The sequence below is a fragment of the Nothoprocta perdicaria genome, unplaced genomic scaffold (assembly GCF_003342845.1).
Source record: "Nothoprocta perdicaria isolate Ctin4 unplaced genomic scaffold, notPer1 scaffold_127, whole genome shotgun sequence".
NCBI lineage: Eukaryota > Metazoa > Chordata > Aves > Tinamiformes > Tinamidae > Nothoprocta > Nothoprocta perdicaria.
In genome coordinates this window covers 635,026-653,242 of record NW_020454394.1, presented here as the reverse complement: position 1 = coordinate 653,242, position 18,217 = coordinate 635,026, and the positions used below count along the sequence as shown (strand labels likewise).

The 18,217-nt window shown below is 41.0% G+C and overlaps 1 protein-coding gene across 7 annotated transcripts in view; it reads right to left on the bottom strand.

The window, feature by feature from the left end:
* Positions 1-15,751: 15,751 nt before the first annotated feature.
* CELF2 (CUGBP Elav-like family member 2) overlaps positions 15,752-18,217 on the bottom strand; it is a 380,720-nt gene continuing 378,254 nt past the window's right edge. For all 7 annotated transcript variants that reach the window (XM_026033322.1, XM_026033318.1, XM_026033317.1 and 4 more), the window contains one exon: positions 15,752-17,412. The gene's annotated coding sequence lies outside the window, so the exon portion shown is untranslated. The remainder of the gene's footprint in view (positions 17,413-18,217) is intronic.

Below are 18,217 nucleotides of genomic sequence, written 5' to 3'. Positions count from 1 at the left end.
GGTGGGTCACCATACCATCTCCCAGTGCATGACAGAGACTTCCATGGCCCTCGCACTTTAAAGCTCCTACTTTCTTGAATAAATATTTTAAAGAGAGTTAAATATTTTAAAGAGAGTTAGGGAATGGAACATCTCTCGTATGAAGAGAGGCTGAGTGAGCTGGGCCTGTTTTCTCTGGAGAAGAGACGGCTCAGAGGGGATATGATTTATATGTATAAGTTCAGGAAGGGAGAATGCAGGGAGGAAGGGGACAAGCTGTTYTCACTGGTGGCCAGCGATAGGACRAGGGGTAATGGCCACAAGCTGAARCAYAAGAAGTTCCGTCTCCAGGTGAGGAGSAACTTCTTTACTGTKAGGGTRACAGAGCAGTGGAACAGGCTGCCCAGGGAGGTTGTGGAGTCTCCTACTCTGGAGGTCTTCCAAACCCGCCTGGATGCCACCCTGTGCCACATGCTSTAGGTGTGCCTGCTTGAGCAGGAAGGTTGGACTAGATGATCTGTAGAGGTCCCTTCCAACCTTAAATATTCTGTGAATCTGTGAAAATGCACAGACAGCATTTGCTGTTATTAAGAAATCAAACTAAAAGGTAGCTGAGACTACGTTGTTTTTCCAGTGATGTGAAGCATAGGGTTGGCTGCAATTATTTTACACACTTTCTGTTGTACTTGTGCCTTCCTTTGGGTGACTGAGTGTTATAGAGTAGCTCTGAGGGTACTGCAGTGATTTATAACATGCTTTCTAGTTGAGGGCATGTATTTATCATGTTAGAAGAAACGAATGATTAATAGTTGCCATAGTGATAATGAGTACTTGAAGTCTTTGAGCACTACCCAGTCAAATGCGAGCTTTGGCACAACTTCGCTGCAAACTGAGTGTGGTGCAGTCTGAGAGTCAGTCTGAAAAACAGAGGCTCAGGATCTAGCATCACTTCGTAACACTTTAATACTCTGTGGAGAAAATATTAAAAGATAATCATACACTTATTTGGAAACAAAAAAAAAAAGATGAGAAAGACTCAGTTCAGTAATTTTTCCACTATAAAAAAAAAAAATTATTTTTGCAGGTCTTCTTTTTTAAATGCAGCTGAAATGTGCTGTTTCTCAGTGCTAACCTTTCCCTGCCACCTCTTGTCTCCTTCTGGCCACAAGTTTCTTCATGGAAAGGTTATATGGTTAACATCTCAGCTTTCCAAGGGCCTGCCAGTGACTCTCTTCAGTCCAAGGCAYTTAATCATCTCTCCTCGTGTTTGCTTACAGACCAGCAATGACAGTGCTTACCGGGGTGCTGCGATATGCTCGCTGCAGTTCCCTGAGATTATAAARGAAAATGGGATTCAGGCATCTGTGGGGGCATTAGGGCAGTTGTGTTGTTGAATAAACCTTCTATAGCTGTTTTCTTCTAGAAGAGGTTGGCCACAACCCCCTCTATATTCAGTAGTCTTATGCTGTATAATGCGATGGTCAAAGAGGACCCTGAGAAGGGTTCCCCAAAGAGGACCCCAAAGAGAAGCGGGAGACCTTGACTCAATAACTGCTCAAGTTAATTCGGGTGATATGTCTTGCCAAAGAGACAACTGCTTCCCATGAAATGGCAGTGCATAGGAAAGGCAAAGACTCTGTCATCCTCCACTGGTATCAGTTTGCTGCAACATTTAGCCTGGAAATGAAAACTCAGCAAAAGCAGAAAATAAAACTGTGAGGTCCAGAGTGGCAGAGCCCCTCCTTTTCCATGTTACCCCTCCTGAGACTGTTTATAAATGAGACTCTGATAACCCACAGGGAGAAGTAGTGAGCAGCCTTGCTGGCCATTAACTACTACAGAAACTAATTAAATGAGAGAGAATGAATCTGAAGCCACAGGGATGCACACAAGCTTTGTTTTCTTTACTGGTGCACCAAGAAATTCCAGCTGTGGATTCAGAGGATGCATCAACAGATTTATCAACTAGACCTGCTGAAGAGCGGGGTGGGAGATGTTGTGCCAACCTAAGGAATGTGCAAATCTTGTTTGGCATCAATATCCTCAGGGGAGGAAGGAAAAGAGAGCAGTGAGATGTSTCTCCTGTGTGTTATTTCTACATTTTTTTTTTCCTTTCCTTTGGGATCTGCAAACAGTTCTGAAGGATCAGAGTCCTCCACTGTAAAGCTGGTGTAAAATGTTTTTTCTTACTCACTCTGCCTCTGTTTGTAGGAATCCAAAGTCACCATCAGCTCCCTTGAAGGTATGATGGGATGCAGCCAAGTCCTCCCCTGGGCAATGYTGAATTAAAGAAAAGGGGAGCACCAGGCACAGCTGGGAATCCCAGGGAACACCAAAGGCCAAGAACTTGTTTTGATATTATCAGAATGTTTCCCAACATTATTTATTTACCCAGTTACGCTTGGATCTCTCATTTGTTTGCACAGATGTTAGGCTTTGGGGCCTGCGAGTCCCTGTTKCTCTCTGCCACCACTGATGTGACCCGTCCTTGCCTGGCGGGTGCACAAGGACCAGCTCCAGAATCGTGAACATGTTGGACCAGCTCCAACATCATGAGCATTCGGGACCATACGTGCACAAGAGGCCAGATGCACTGTGTGCATGGGGGATGAACTGGGCTAACCTGGCCACACCAACTGGTGCCTTTTGAATGAGGAGGAACACAATGTGGCAGAGGCTGCCGGGACCCAAGGTGGCTTGTCCAGCATAAACTTGGAACATGCTCCACAGACCACCCTGGGTCCCACAGACGTACCTGAAGCACTGAATACAGCTCGTGAAGCAGCAGTATTGTGGCCATGTCAGTGAATTAGAGAAGTTGCAATGCCATCAGACCTTTGCAACTCTAAAGCACGCTGTAAATAAATGACTACTCTACTACTCTGATGATGGTTTTCGTCCAAGATGGTGTTTGGCCTCTCACCATTTTCTTGTGTTGCCCAAAGCCACAGCCTAGCTGGGCTCAAGGCACCTCTTAGTCAGAATGGGCCATGCAAATTGCCAAAGTCATYCTGGGGCTCCTCATGATCAAAAAGTTTGTGTGTTATTTCCAAGATACAAATTTTTCCAAAAAAAAAAAAGGCAAAACTGTCACTTCAGTGAGAAGACTTTTTTTTTTCTCACTGAGCTGAATTTTCTGTTCAATTAGTGCAACGTGATTTATTACTAGGTGAGCTCTCAAACACATTCTGTAATTACAGTCCAGTGACTGCAAAGTAGGAAGATTATGGAGGTTAAATATATCAACAGTCCTTGTATTAGAACGAAGTGATCAATAGGGGGAAAAGAGTAGAGCTAACAAGAGATAAAAGGATTCAGGAGCATGGCAGATAGATTCATGCTAGGACATTCTGTAATGAAAGGAGACAGCACAGCAAATGAAAGTGGAAAACTCTGATATTGCTCAGGGTAATATTAGAAATCTCAGATGCAGTCTTCACAAATAGCCCTCATTTTAAGGGCTAGCGCGCTTTCTTTTGAGTCCCAAATTTTCCTGCTGCGCTAATGCAATGTCCTTTTACATTCATTATTGAAAATTAATTACTGGAATAATAAAGATACATAGGGGAAAAATCATCAAATAGGTGATAAAAAGAGTTGTTTGCACTGAAGGGAAGTTGCCTGCTGCATTTTAAGTTTCCAGCATGAATAAATCTCTTTGGGTTCTTGTTTCAGTGCTTTCTCACACCCTGTGTCCCATTAGCGTGCCAGCAAGCCACTGACAAATACAACCACTTGGGCTAGCTGGCCTTGACCCAGAAGGATTAATCTTCAAGTCCATTTTCTTCTATTTCCAATTTTAAATGCCTAGGAAGCAGACACCTCCAGTACTGCCCCACAGGCAGACTTGCCCTCTGTTACATTTCACTTTAAGGAAATATTTTCCCAGTCTTCAGCCTTTATGTCTTGTGTGCTTAATTCCTTCCAACTGTACCTAGTTAGACTCCCTTGTGCTATCCTAAATAATTAATCACCACTCATTTCAAATACTTGTTGAATACCGAGCAAGGAACAAGAGTTTCTTACAAGGGGAAAATGGGAAATGGATGAGATGGGACCAGTTGAGAAGAGAGGGAAAGAGAAAAATGATGCTCCAGGTGCTGAATCCAAGACATTGGGAAGAGTTAATAATGGGCAAGAGTGTGCTGCAGGCTCCTTCGTGCTGCTTACTTTTGCATATTCATTTGGGAGGTCAAATCACAGGTTCTCATGGTGTCTTRAAGTCCTCTGCTCAGAAGAAGGGCTCTTTTGATTCCTGTCATTCAAAACAAGAGCAGCTTGCAGACACTTTCCAAGGCACTGCCGGACACCCTGATGCAAGACGGAGACTGGTGAGTGCACCATGAGCCCAGCAGACGTTCAGGGATGGCTCCCTCCTCTATACCTGGGGTCCCACGGACACCTTTGGCAGGGAAAAGCTGTTCAGGAAAAGGCAGATTTGAGCATATGCAGGAGCAAGACTCAAGAGAGTCCTGCCCTCATGGTAATGCTGCTCGTAAGCTTCCCTTTGCAGGAGTCTGTCAAGAGCACAACTGTGTTATGCTCRCCATGTCCACCTACCACTAGTCAAACATTTGAGATGCTGAAATCATGGCTCGGACATTAGGATCCCTTCCTCAGTCTCTCATTCATCGGAGAATAAACAATTTCTTCAGCTGCTGAATCAGTTTGGCTATGATCGTCCACATCTGGTGATAGCTCTCTCAGTAGGTATAGAGGGATGCTCAAGCAASCAAGCATCTTGGATGGCAGAGCCCCAGGGCTAGCTGTGAAAATTGCCAACTTATGTCTAAGTTGGCAATTTAGCTCCAGTCTCTTGGCCTGGACTCCACAACCCTGGGGGCTATGGATAGGAAACATTTCTGTACTTTATAAMGGGAAGACAGAGCAGTTAACAAGAGGAGCAAGAAGACGGTTAACTGATAATGGAAAATAATAAGGCCAAATGAACTGAAGAAAATGAGGCTGGAGGAGAAAGGAGCACTGTGAACTCCTCCTGTGAAGCCTATTTACCCTCCATGCAAGGCTACAATCCAACTGTTTGGAGTTGTTTCCACGCACTGTGCATTTTTTATTCATTTGCACCTTGACCTCTCATCCAGTGACCATGTTCCGCGGARCATAAATTTATGGCTGACTTCTGCTCTGATGCCAGTCACAGAGGTGATTTACAGTAAACAAATTGCAGGCTGACCCAGTTGCAAGCCATTTTATGGTGAGGTTGAGGATAAACAGTTAGGCTGTGGTGTAAGCATGGTGCAGTTTCATTAGCTGTGAGAACAGATACACTCCCCAKCATACCCCCAAGCCTACTGCTGTTRTGGAAAAGTGGCTGCAGCTACATGTCTCCTGTGAAACAGCAGGGCCTGTAAAAGGGAGGTGCAAGGCGAGAGCAGGACCAGGACAGACCTCTCTCTTTGGTGAGACACCTTCTTTAGATGGTGTATAGAAGAGATGGCTAATAAACAAGAATCACTGATCATGAGCAGTGTGCTTGGAATGGGGGAGAGGAATGGGGCAGGGGCATAACCAGTCTATGTGGGAATGATTGTGATTGTGTAAGGCCCATGAAGATGGCCATGGGATCTGGTACTCAGAGAGGTAGTTTTTTGCGAAAAAAAAACCCAACTGAAATGAGATCTACCTATGCAACATCATCTGCTAGGATTGTTTGTCCTCACCACCTGTGGGCAGACATGGTTTGAGATAAAAAATGTGCAATATGGGGAAAAGAAAGGAAAGAGTCCTTCAGTGCATCTCAATTTCACATCAAGTATGATGGCCCTCATATRCCTTTCCAGTTAACATGTTCTCAGACTGTACAAAAAAAGTGTTGTTTCTTTTTGGGTTTTTTTTTTTTTTTTAAATTTCCCATGCCCTCTCTTGGTGGAAGATGAAGAAAGGTGAGGTTTGCTGCAAAGAAGCTGCAGGAAAAGCTGTGATGAGGGTAGAAGAGCAGGAGGCCTAAACCTTGCCCATCTAACACCACAAGTTGACTTCACATCCAAGGAAAGAAAGATACTGCTTTTGCCATTGCTTATGCTCATTGTAACTAAGTTGTCAAGTAGATGGGTGAGTGGATGGAACTCCTGACTCCTGCAAGTACAGATTGTGGCCACCATAGAATGATAGAATCATTATAGTTGGAAGAGACTTTCAAGATCATCAAGACCGGCTGTAAACTCACCACCACCATGCCTGCTAAGCCATGTTCCTAAATATCTCATCTACATGTTTCTTGACTTCTAACCTAAGCCAAAGCCATAGTTTTGGCTTTGTGACTAGTCTGRACATGGGCAAGCGCTAGTGGTTCTGCGGATCAGTGAAAGTCTTACCCAAAAGCCTGCCTTACAGCTTTGGCATAATAGTGAGCAGAAATGTTGGGCTGCCTCTGAGGACATGAGAGAGGCAAACAAGAGGCAAACTCATAGCACACTGTCTCCTCAGCTTGACCTTGTGTTTGGTTCAACCACCAGGAAGACAGGTGAAACATAGGAGTAGAGTGAGTGCAACATCCGCATTTCACACTGCTCCATTTCCCATCTTGTCAAGATTGTAGACAACACCAGACTAGGGCAACAAGGGCAGGGCTGCCAGTTGAAGGGACCTAGGTGAGCTGGAGGAAAGGGCCACCTTGTGAAACCTTTTGAAATTCAAAGGGGACAGATGCAGAGGTCTGCACCTCAGGAAGGACAGAGGATGGACTGGTTGGGGAGCAGCTCTGCTTGAAAATACCATTAGCCCTGCCGCTTAACGTGGGATATTCTACTGTGCTACCATGTCCAGCCCATGGCTGTGTACCCACCTTCCCTGCCAGCAGCCTGCTCTCTCTCTCGGTATAGCCCATGACTAGAAATTGTTTTCTGAGCTAAAKTTTGTTCAACTCAGAGATGGGTGGTGAGAAAATCATCCCGTCAGTATATTGTAAAAAGTAGCTTCACACATCAGCAAAGCTGGCTTCAGGTCAGCTCAACTAACTCAAGTTTCTTCTGATTTTTATGAACTCAAGTTTCTCCTCATTTCCAGATGACCTCTCTCCTCTGCTATGTCCTCATGCCCCAAATATTACCAACTCTTCTCAAGTGCCTGTTTTAAAATCCCAGGGCTTTAACTTACATCAACGTGTGCATCAGTCAAAAGGGGCTGTACTGACTCAGAAGATGACTGTAAAGGCATTTTACCCTCACCTGTGCTCCTAAGTGTCTTAAATGCATTACACATTGCCCCTTGTTTCCCCACTGTGTTGTCAACTCCATCTCTGTGGATAGTTCACAATGAAAGCTCAGAATGGCAAAGAAAGAGTCAGGAGATACTTAATTACGTCCAACTGAGCCATTTTAGCATTGACCCTTGGTTTATGGAGATGCAGAAGCTGTTATCTGTGGTACAGAAAAAGAGGAAATGGTAAAAATCCTTCTCTTCTTTCACACTGCTATGTGTCAGGAGAATGGTGGAATGGTTTTTGGTCTCACTCTGTAATAACCTACCTGGCTGCTCTCTTTGTTAAGTATCTGTTGAATATTTCCAACAGTGTAGCCCCAGATRGTTGAGCTGGGGAAAAGGAAGAGAGCTCTGCCCCACAGATGGGCTTTTGGGGGATTGAATSATTAGGATTTGTTAAAGACAACAGCACTGAGAATCTGACATGATGAGGGAATGTGCTCATGTGGCTCACGTTTGCAGAAGACAAGCAGGATGACCCAGCTGGCGATAGGCTACTTTGACATTACTCTTTGGCAAAATAATGGAAATACTGATTAGGGAATAAAGGAATAGAAGACATTAAAAAAAGAGGTAAACAATTAATGYCAATCATCAGGCTTTTTAGGGAGGAAAGGTTGTCAAACTAGATTTCATTCTTTGATGTGATTGTAGGTTTTGGCTGATAAAAAGTAATTGTGAAGAGACACTACAGTCTGACTTTTGTATGTTTGACAGTGCAGCAGATACTGATTAAAAATTAGCATTCTGCTCTATCAATAAAAAGCGCATAAAATGGATTAAGAATGGGCTGATGTATCAACAAAGAAGCTGTCAAGAGGAAATCACTGTGGGAGCGTGTTTTTTAGCAAGGATGAGTAAAGACCAGTAGTAAGTCTGACTGCTGTTGAGTGCTTTCTCTGCTGGCCTGGAAGTTAATATTAAAACTGCTGGTAAGATTGGAAAATAATGAAGACCAAAAGGAATTGTACAAATAATGCTCTTAGAATAGTTGTAAGCAAGTTTTGACACCTAAGACCATGGTAAGCAGACCACATACACCTGTGGCATGTGAGAGAGATTTGGGATAAATCCCTCCTATCTGAGAGGGATTTGGGGAAAAAGCCACCCAAAAAGATCTTCCAATGAAAGAGTTCATGGGTTTTGCATACTTTTCTTCTCGAGGATTGATGCAATCTCTGATTGCATAGCGCAGAGGAGTAAAGCAGGATGAACTCTTTAATTTCTGCAGGTTGCATCACCAGATAAGGCTGTAATGAAGCATGCAGCTGTCCTACCCACAATTTAGAAAGGATGCTGGAGGCGAAAGTAAAAAAAAAAGAGAGGTTGCAGAAATAAATCACAAAAAATGTTCATGGTCTRAACAGTTTCTGTTGCAGGTAGCTGCTTCAAGAGTATGATATACTTATTTTCTGAGAAGGAGTGATGAAAAGCAATTCAAGCCTTGTTTATGAGTGCCTTTGGGCAAAGAAATCGCAGATACAAAAGGACTCTTTAATGTAGCACAGTGGTGCCTGGCCAGAACCAACAGAGAAGCCTCGGCAGAGGTGAGGACAGTGGATGAGCTCAATGTGCCTCGGGATGTGTTGGACTCACCCCCATTTCAGAGCCCCATTACCCTTGGGGCTTTAGGTCTGTAGATACAGTCAGGAGTGGTTGACTTGTTGATCTAAATCTTAAAGGTGATGTSTGTTGATTTATTGGTCCCCTCTAACTTGTTATGTAAGGGCAGCTGGGAAACCTCTAATTCAGGGCTCTAGGAAACCCCTAGTTTTCACAATGGGCTTAATTCCCAGGTTTACTTCTGTGTCTTGCCCAAATCCGACCTCTGTGGGCTGCCCCAGSACCGATGAGCTGGGCATGAGATTTTCAAGTAATGGTTAGAATAATCACAGATAACACTGAAAATGTCTGGTGTGGTCTCAGGTGGGCCAAGGTGTGGGATGTGTGGGATGTTCAACCACCACCAAGCTGGAAGATCAGAAGTTAGTGCGTTTGCTCCATGGCTGCTGCCTCCTTTGGCTTGAAATTCCACAGTTTATGCACATCCCATGAGCGAGCCATCCCTGGAGCATCACAGGGTGGCCGGGAAGTGTTCCCTGCAGGCTCATCTGCAGGACCCGGCTCGCCTGGCTTCAGATGTGTTTTTGTTTATAAAATAAAGTCCACCAGCCCTACAGCCAATTGCTTATGCTAAAGAGCATCCTCCTATTAATGCTAATGGGGCTTTGGAGCATAAATCCTTGCTAATTGATATAGGAATGCATCCCAGAAGAGTTTACTTTACTGCTGATTTAGCTGATAGGTATAAATGTGTGAGCAGGAAATATTAGCATTCATGTAAAACAATTAGGTTATCAACAGCATTGAACAAGCCAGAAAATGTCTGCAACTTTGCAGATCTCTTAGATGGAAAATAAATAAATAAAAAAAGTCTACTAATGAGGAAAAAAATCATAGAGGACATTAATAGGAGCTAGTTGCTACAACTTAATATTTGTGGAGCATCAGCAGCCTCTGAAGATGCACAGCCCCCTATTTCCCAGCTTGGTGCAGGCAAAGGATGGGGAGGTCTGTGGGGTACCCTGCAAGGTTAATCCCCTTGCTGGCTGCTTTGCAGAGCAGCATCCCAGGTCTGTCCTGAAGGCTTATGGGGCTACCAGACCCAGGAAACATGCTAAAAATGCTAAATGCAAATGAAGAGCAGGGAATGAGAGAAGGAGCAGAGAGATTTCCATAGCTGAATTAAAAAAAAAAAAAAAGAAATAAAATCATAGGGTATGAGGAGTGAGGCAGCAAGGCAGTTAAAAGGGAAAAAAAAAAAAAAAAAAGAAATGTCTCCCCCACTGCTACTTTGCTAAATCCAACAAGTCTTAGGCATTGCCCTAAAAATCTGAATACTGGAAACTGTGAAGCTTTGTGGTACTCAGTGTGCTCATCAGTTTTAGCTATTGGGCCCCAGTTTAAGTCATGGGACTGGGTGTGAAAAAGCTTTCCTAAAAGAAGGCTCAAATACTGAAAAATCCCAGTAAACAGCACGTCAAAAAGACACTTGGACCTTGAGGGTCAGATCTGTGGTTTTGGAGCATATGGGATTTTTATTTTTTTTTCTAATAGAATAAAATAGAATCAGACGGAAAGAAAGTCGCATACCAGAAAGAAGCATAAATATCGTTAGCAAAAGAAATCCCATCTCATTATATTTTCCAATTTACATGTTTCAGCAAGTTTGTACAGTCTTAGCAGGAAAACAAACAGTTTTAGGAAATGATCGAGATGTTTTAGGATCTTTTGCTGCGAGTGACTGAATGGCGAGACTCTCCCCCCGACACACGTCAGTAAGTTTAATATTCAAGGTCTCACTTATTAAGGAAATATCAAGTGGAAAAGATAACATTTGCCTGGATTTGGTTAAAGACCATACGCCCAGTAAGAGTTAATATAACAAAAGAGCGCCCAACCCTAGAAACATTTTTTTTTCCATTTAATGCTCATAAAATTTTACAGACAACAGAATCCTTTCTTAAGCTTTATTTAAGAAATCGAATACTATTATAGTTCAATATATATAAGACACATCCAGTATTGTGTTCCTGATAGCAAGTGCATAGATTTTGTTAAGATATCATTTTTTTATATTAAATTTATTATTATTATTTATTATTATTATTATTATCCATTACCCAGTAGCACGTTTCATGATCACACGAAGGGGATACTCCCGGGTGATTTCGCTAAGAGCATGAGAGGAAAAAAAAACAGAACACAGCAAAGTAGTGAAAACTACAACAGAGATGAGGAACAGAAACGACCAGGCAAACTACTAGTACAGTCGATTCCTGATAAGTGAATAACCTGATTGCTGGCTCACAATGCTGTATTCACTTATCAGGAACGATTCTCTGGAGCTGCGGGGCCGGGTGCCCCGGTGAGGCCCGCGGCTGCGTCGCATGGAGGGGCTCGTTTGAGTTCTTTTAGTTTTGCTCCCCTCCTCATGGTTGAAATTGCAGGAGAAAAAAATAAGAAACCATTATCTTTCAGCCCTGAGTATTTAAAAGAAAGCTGACTATGGTATTAAGCCTTTCCCCCGCCTCCCCCCATCGCCTGGATGGTATTTTTGGACCTTCTGCGAGGTTCTAGTTTTCTTTCCTAAGTTGGCCAGGTTGGGAAAAATCCCCAAACACTGGGAAAAAAATAAAACATTCCCAGCGAGCAAATCTGAGGGATCATTGGGGCATCCTGAACTGTAGGAGCTGGGAAAATGTTCCCTGAGCTGGAAAGAGCAGCTCGAAGGTTGGCCCAGGCCCAGCGCCCGGTGCTGCTCCTGGCTCAGATCACAGAGCTGCTCAAAGCACAGCGTGGCACTGAGGCCGCGGGACCAAGGACCATTCGTGTGCATCAACTAGTCGCCTTTTGTGCTCGCTGAGGAATGTAGGGGGGAAAAAAATAAGGAGAAAAAAGGGATAAAGGGGGGAAAAAAAGAAAACGGAGGGAGAAGGTTAAAAAAAAGGGGAAAAAAAAGAAAAAAAGAAAAAAAAAAGGCAAAACAAAACAGGCCAACTCTGGAACCACCTGAGAAGGTCAGGATTCTCCAACGCGGGGGCCGCTGCGCTGGCGGATACTGAGTGTGGGGGGCCGCGGGGATCTGGGGGCACCGGGACTTTGTGCAAAGCCCTGGGGTGGCAGGGCCGCTGCCGGAGGGGACACTGGGGCTGCGGGGGGCACTGTCCACGGAGGGGGGGTTCTCATAAGAGCACTTTTAAGTGGTCTTCGATTCCTGAGCATCACGGAGAGCGGGGCGAAGGCAAGGGCCGGGGCGTATGGCTTGGATCCCAGAGAGCACCTGCGAGCGCTGCTCTCTCCTCCTGGGGTTTTGGTTTGGTTTTGGCTTTTTTTAATGTGTGTGGGTTTTTTTTTTTGTTTTGTTTTTTTTTCCCCCCTCTCCAAATCATAAGGTCTGTACCTGGGATTGGACTGAGAGGCGGCAGAGACTTTTTGTAAACCAGACCGACATGTGTTTGCTTTGATTTCGCGTGGTGGACACCAGTTGGGGGAGAGCAGAGAGACACTCGTAAGAAAAAAAAATAATTATATATATATAAATAAGAAATAATAATAATAATAAAAAGCTAACTGTTAAAAAAAAAAAAAAAAAAGAGAGAGAAAAAGTGCTATGGCATCTTCCTTTTGGGGTCATACAACACGTCCATGCAATGTCCATGCTGCACCCTCATGGCTAAACCACCCCCCTTCAACGTGGAGGAGTTTCTTTCCCCTCCAAATTTACTTTTTATTTTCAGCTTCCACTGATTTCAAGAGGAAAAAAATCTGCCTGTGTGCTCACTTGGACTGTTATTTTTAAAAAAATTCTTATATGTATAACTGCACTTAACAAACTTGCTCACCCAGTGGGTTAAATATATATATTCTAAATATATATATATTTACCTTCCCTGGCTCTTGCAGCCCTAGTTAGGCCATGATTTAGTTTACAAGGAGCCTAATGCCATATGCCGTCAGATCACTGTGTGGTTGGGAAGCATCCCGAGGCTACMCCCTGCTTTTCTTCCATGGTTCAGAGGCTTTTGGGAAGGAGCAGCAGAGAACTTGAGCATTTTYTTTTACGGACTAGGAAGACTTGAGCTCCCTAATCCGCACTTTTCCAACTGGCTACCCAAGAGGCAGCTCCGCTGCACCTCGCCAGGGCAGGCACCCGAAAGGCTTCCCGCTCGGATGCGTTATCCGAGGGATAAGGCATGGGGAGGGAGTGGGAAAGAGAGAGAGAAAGTGAGAGAGAGAGAGTTAAAAAAAAAAGAAAAAAAGAAAAAAAGAAAAAAAAAGAAAAAAAGAAAAAAAGAAAAAAGAAAAAAAGAAAAAAAAAAAAAGAAGAAACCAAAGAAATCAGAGAGCGGCTAAAATGCTCGAAGCCTCCCTTGCCCCCCCAATCAGCTATTCACTTAGGTGGAATCGACTGTAGCTTTTGTACACAACCAACAAATAGAGAGAATAAAAGGGAAAAAAAAAAGAAATAAAGGAAAGAAAAAGGAAAAAATAACAGGGACGTGCAACAGTGAGGTGTGCAGATGTATTACCAACACAGAATGACCACCAACGATACGACACACAAAGTAGAGAGACAAGTATTAGGAAAATGGTTTAATATTGGAGACAGAAGCAAAAAACTGCATCACACAATAACATACGTTACAAAAATAAGTCTGACTTGTTTCAACTACACGGTTATGTTCACAATGAGGACAGGAGAATCAGAAAAACTCTGATCTAAACAGCAAAAAAGCAAACCCCTAACGGCTTTAACTAATACATTTATCCACGCAAAGTGACCGAGTACTCCTAATTCTAATTACCTTATTGTGTAACTGCACGATACAGAATAAAAAGTGTAACTTACCGCTTTTGTTTTTTTGTTCTTTTTTTTTTGATTTTTTTTAAGACAAAAATCTAAACACTAGATATAAGCAAAGGGAAAAAAGAAATCAAGCCAAAGTTTTTAATTCTCTAAACAAAACCAACTCTCTTCCAACCGTCCAGAAATCAAACTTGAAAATCAGTCGTGATCAAGGGGGCCCACGAGAGTAAGCCACAAAAATTTCCATTTGTTTTTTAATCTCCAGTATAAAAAGTTCCACTGGTACAAAATGCATAAGTACAATCAAGTTGTAGAAATAGGAAAGCCTGCTTTTTTTTTCTTTTTTTCTGTTTTTTTTTTTTTTGGCTCAAATTCCATCAAACAACAAAATCCAAATGCATCAATAAAACAGAAACAATACTCAAATGGTCTTACAGTTTCCACTAGACTGCATTAACTTTGGCTTTTCTCAGACAATACTTAAAAACTAGTTCGTAATTCTAAACAAAATGATAATATTCTTAATCTACAAACAACAATTCCCACAGCACAAAAAGAACACAAATACATAGGCTTTTTTTTTGTTGTTTTGTTTTGTATGACATTATCCAAAAAGGTAATGAAACTACAGGATATTTTTTTTCTTTTGTTAATTAGCACTTAAGATAATAAAAACAGAAACAGTAAAATGATTCCAGAGTAGCACAAGCCAAGGAACTGTAACCCCTATGGTGAAAGAAAGATGAACTTGTTACTCCTTTGAGGACTGCCATTTCATTGCAATTAGCTAATTTACTTGAAAAAAAAAGGAAAAACAACTAGTCTAGGCTTTTGATTAGAATTTTGTAAAGCAATTTCCCTTGTTTTATTTGTTTGCTTTTATTTTTCTAGTTTCTTCCTCTCTTATTAGGCCCTTGCACCCTTGCAGCTTTTTCCTTTCAGTATTTTTGAAGAAGAGAACGGGCGGGTAATTTGCCTCCCCACTGGGGTACGTTGGTTTTTTTTTTTTTTTTTTTTTTTTTNTTTTTTAACTATTTTATTTTAGTTTTTGGTGTCCAGGCAGGCCCTTTTCCTGGTGAACCGCTCTGGTGCCCACGGCGCCGGCGAACCCTGGGGCCGCCCCACGAGAATGAAAACCTCGGGGAATTGATACGGAGGGGAGGACGAGGAGAAATCCAGGAAAACAGTCTAAACAATCCGAATGATGAGCTCATGTTATATATATATATATATATATGTACATATATATAATATAACGCACGTGAGATGAAAGTTCGACTACGCAAAGATTGCTGCAAGTAGTACAAAATAGCCCTCAAAGGGTGTAGGAAGGCCCCAGCAGTAGTAAAAACACGTGAGAAAAGTAGAGATCATTTATTTATAAGTGCATGTGCTATATGAAGGAAACTTTTTTTAGTTTTTTTTTTAATTTTTTTTGTAGTTTTTTTATTTTTTGTGTTTTTTTTTTTGTTTTTTGTTTTTTTTTTTGCATCGCTAGCGGCTAGTCCTTTCCATCCCAGGGCCCTACGTAAAGAAGCGGCTAAGTCGGGGAGGGAGCTGGGAGACGCCCTGGGCTGGGGCTTCGCTCGGGGGGCTCGCGGCGGCCACCGAGCCCCAAATCGGGTCGGGGACTCCAGGTGCCACCACGGAGAGCGGCGTGGGCTGCAGTGCGCGCCCAAATCGTCGCCCGGGGAAGATCTAGTGCAGCTGACTTAGGCAAAAAGAGTTCATTCCTTGAAATATTACAAAAATAATTTTATTTTTCTTCTTCTTCTTCTTCCATCAAGGGTTATTTATTTATTAACTTTATTTACTCATTTATTTATTTGTCAAATGGTGGGTTTTGCCACTCCGGTCTGGGAGTGGCTCACGCAAGAGATAATTAAAGAATTGTTTTCTTTTTCTTTCCTTTTATTAATACTGAATAGCATATTCCAGCAGCATATTAAAAGCTCTTTTAAGAAAAGACAAAAATCCCCAAAATCTAAAAAGGAAAACCACAAGTTAATTACCGTTTTAAATAATTTTAGTTATAGATACAGAAGAAATTTAGACAGCAGTAAAATATTTTTTTTTGTCCTTCAGATCTGCCCTGTGCATTGTTCTGATTTCAACCATGTATTAAATAAACCACAAAAAACTAAGTATATATATATTTATAGATATAGATATATATATAAAAATAAACAGCAAAATGGTGAATGTATAAAAGGTATTAACACTCAAGACAGCTCTGGGTGGAAAGGGTTAAAAGTTCAAAACTTTCTCACCTTAGAGGTTTCCATACAATATGAAGAAAATACATTGTGAGGTTTGCTTTCACAGCATTGATGTGTGCAGAGTGGTTAAAAAAGTGAAACATGGGCACTTGTACAATGTTTTACAAAAAACATCAAAGAGAAATAACAAACAATAACAATTTCAGGCAACAAGACCACAGGATAGCAAGTTAACAAACTTTTTAACCTCTTTTTTTTTTTCTTTAAATATTAGGGATTTATACAAAACACATAATAAAATACCCATGTTATCAAATTACTTCACACAAGAAACACACTGAAGCTCTAGGAAGAAAGTACCTTTGGAATTTGGCACTATAGTTTCACTGATTTTTTTTCTTTAAAAGAAAAACCGATCACATTTTGCTGAACACAAACACATCTAAATTGTTCACAATAAAAAAATGACATCAATGCGTCACAAGCCAACACAAACTTATTCTGGAATAGTTTTTAATTTTTCACATGAAATCCTTTTTTTTTTTGTTTTTTTTTAAAGCAAACAGTTTTTTTATGGTTTTTTTTGTTTTTGAATCTTGTTTTTTTTTGTTCCTGTTGTTCAAGTAAACCAATTTTAAACTCGTCCTTTATAAACATAGAACACTTAAGACCATAAGACTCATGATGAAACCACAACTTAATTCACAGAAGCACCAACGTAACACATTTTACAGTAACCTTTCTTCTGTACATTGAAACAGTATAAAATATAGGTAATTTCATGTGCATTAAACCATGGATTGTCTAACTGTGAGTCAGTTCAGCAAAAGGTGACACAAGTAGGTAGCATTTGCCCTAAAACAGGGTAAATATTTTCTTATACTAATCTACAAAAAGTGGTTCTATATATATACTTTAATGAGAAAGTGAGCCACCTAAAATGGCCTTATCAAAAAACTTTACACTGCCTGAAAAATGTAAAAACTATTACAGACCTCTAGAGACTTAAAATCAGACAGTTTTTATTTCTCAAACTGTTTTGGAAGTAGTCTGTTAGAAACCAACATTCTGTGCCTCTGGACACATATTGCTATTGTCACCAGTGACCAGGCAGAATGCCAATCCCTGTATAATACTTTCAAGTCTGTTTTTTTTTTATTTTTATTTTTTTATTTTTTACGAAATGAAAGGAAAACTGGAAAAAGAAACAACTAAACAAAGGAAAAAGAGAGAGAAGGAAAAAAAATGAAAAAAAAGGAAAGAAAGAAAACAACATTTTGCCACAGGTTATTATTTTTTTTTTTTAATCCTATCATTAATTTATCTAAGAAGAAATTTCAGTCTTGCATGATTGCAGCAATGGTTTGTGTTTTTTGTTTTTGTTTTTTTTGTTTGTTTGTTTTTCACATTGACTTCCCAGATTTCATAGCTAGATGAGGTCACATGCAAATCTCAAAAGGTCAGACTAGCTCAAAAGTCAGTAGGAGAACCAAACATGATGTGAGGTCAGAAAGACATCAGAAACAATGACGGGACGATGAAACTGTTTTTGTTTTTTTTTTTTTTTTTTTTTTTTGAGACGCCACAGGGACATGCTAGGCAAACGATGGGCTATGGAGATGTCTAGGGAAAAAACAAGGAAGAGGAAAAAAGGTTACACAGAATCTATGCAGCACAAACGGAAAATAACAAAAACAAAGTCACTTTTATGGGTGTAGGAGAAAACGAATGCAAATCTTTTCTTCTTCTTTTTTTTTTTTTTTTAATCAGTAGAGTCTAGGAGCCATTCACATAATTTGCATTAAACTCACAATATTTGTCAACACGAGCACGATGGAGCCCCAAGAGAATCCGCCTGCACAAGGAGCAGGGAGAACGGATTCCTCTTTGGGGAGAAAAGAGAGGAAAGAACTGTTTTCTACAAACGTAATGTGAAGGAATGGAATTGGGGAGGGGGAAAAAAAAAGAAAAAAAAAAAAGATCAGACAACTGAACTTTAAACTAGGTAATGGAAACTACGAACAAAATAACCAAGACAAATACAAACAGGAGGATAAAAGCGTGAACTGTAAAGGGTGGAGGGTTCAACAGTGAAAAAAACGCCCATTCTTGGCACAATTACTCTAGAGACTACTTCAAAGGATCTAGCTAGCACAGAGCTGCTCTTTAGGTATCCAATAAGTTAACAATAGGCAATAAATAACTTCCATTATTTCTGAGGCAGTAAAAATTTTGTATAAAAATAGAAATGCTTTTTACAAATAAAATTTACAGGCCTGTGGCTTTCTTTTTTTTATTATTATTATTAAATTTATCTCTCAAGAAACATCAAGTATTGTCGCTCATTTTATTTTATTTTTATTTTAAACCCTGTAGCTTTAGAAACAGATCTCTAAATCTTTTTTACATTAATACTTTCCAAAAAAAA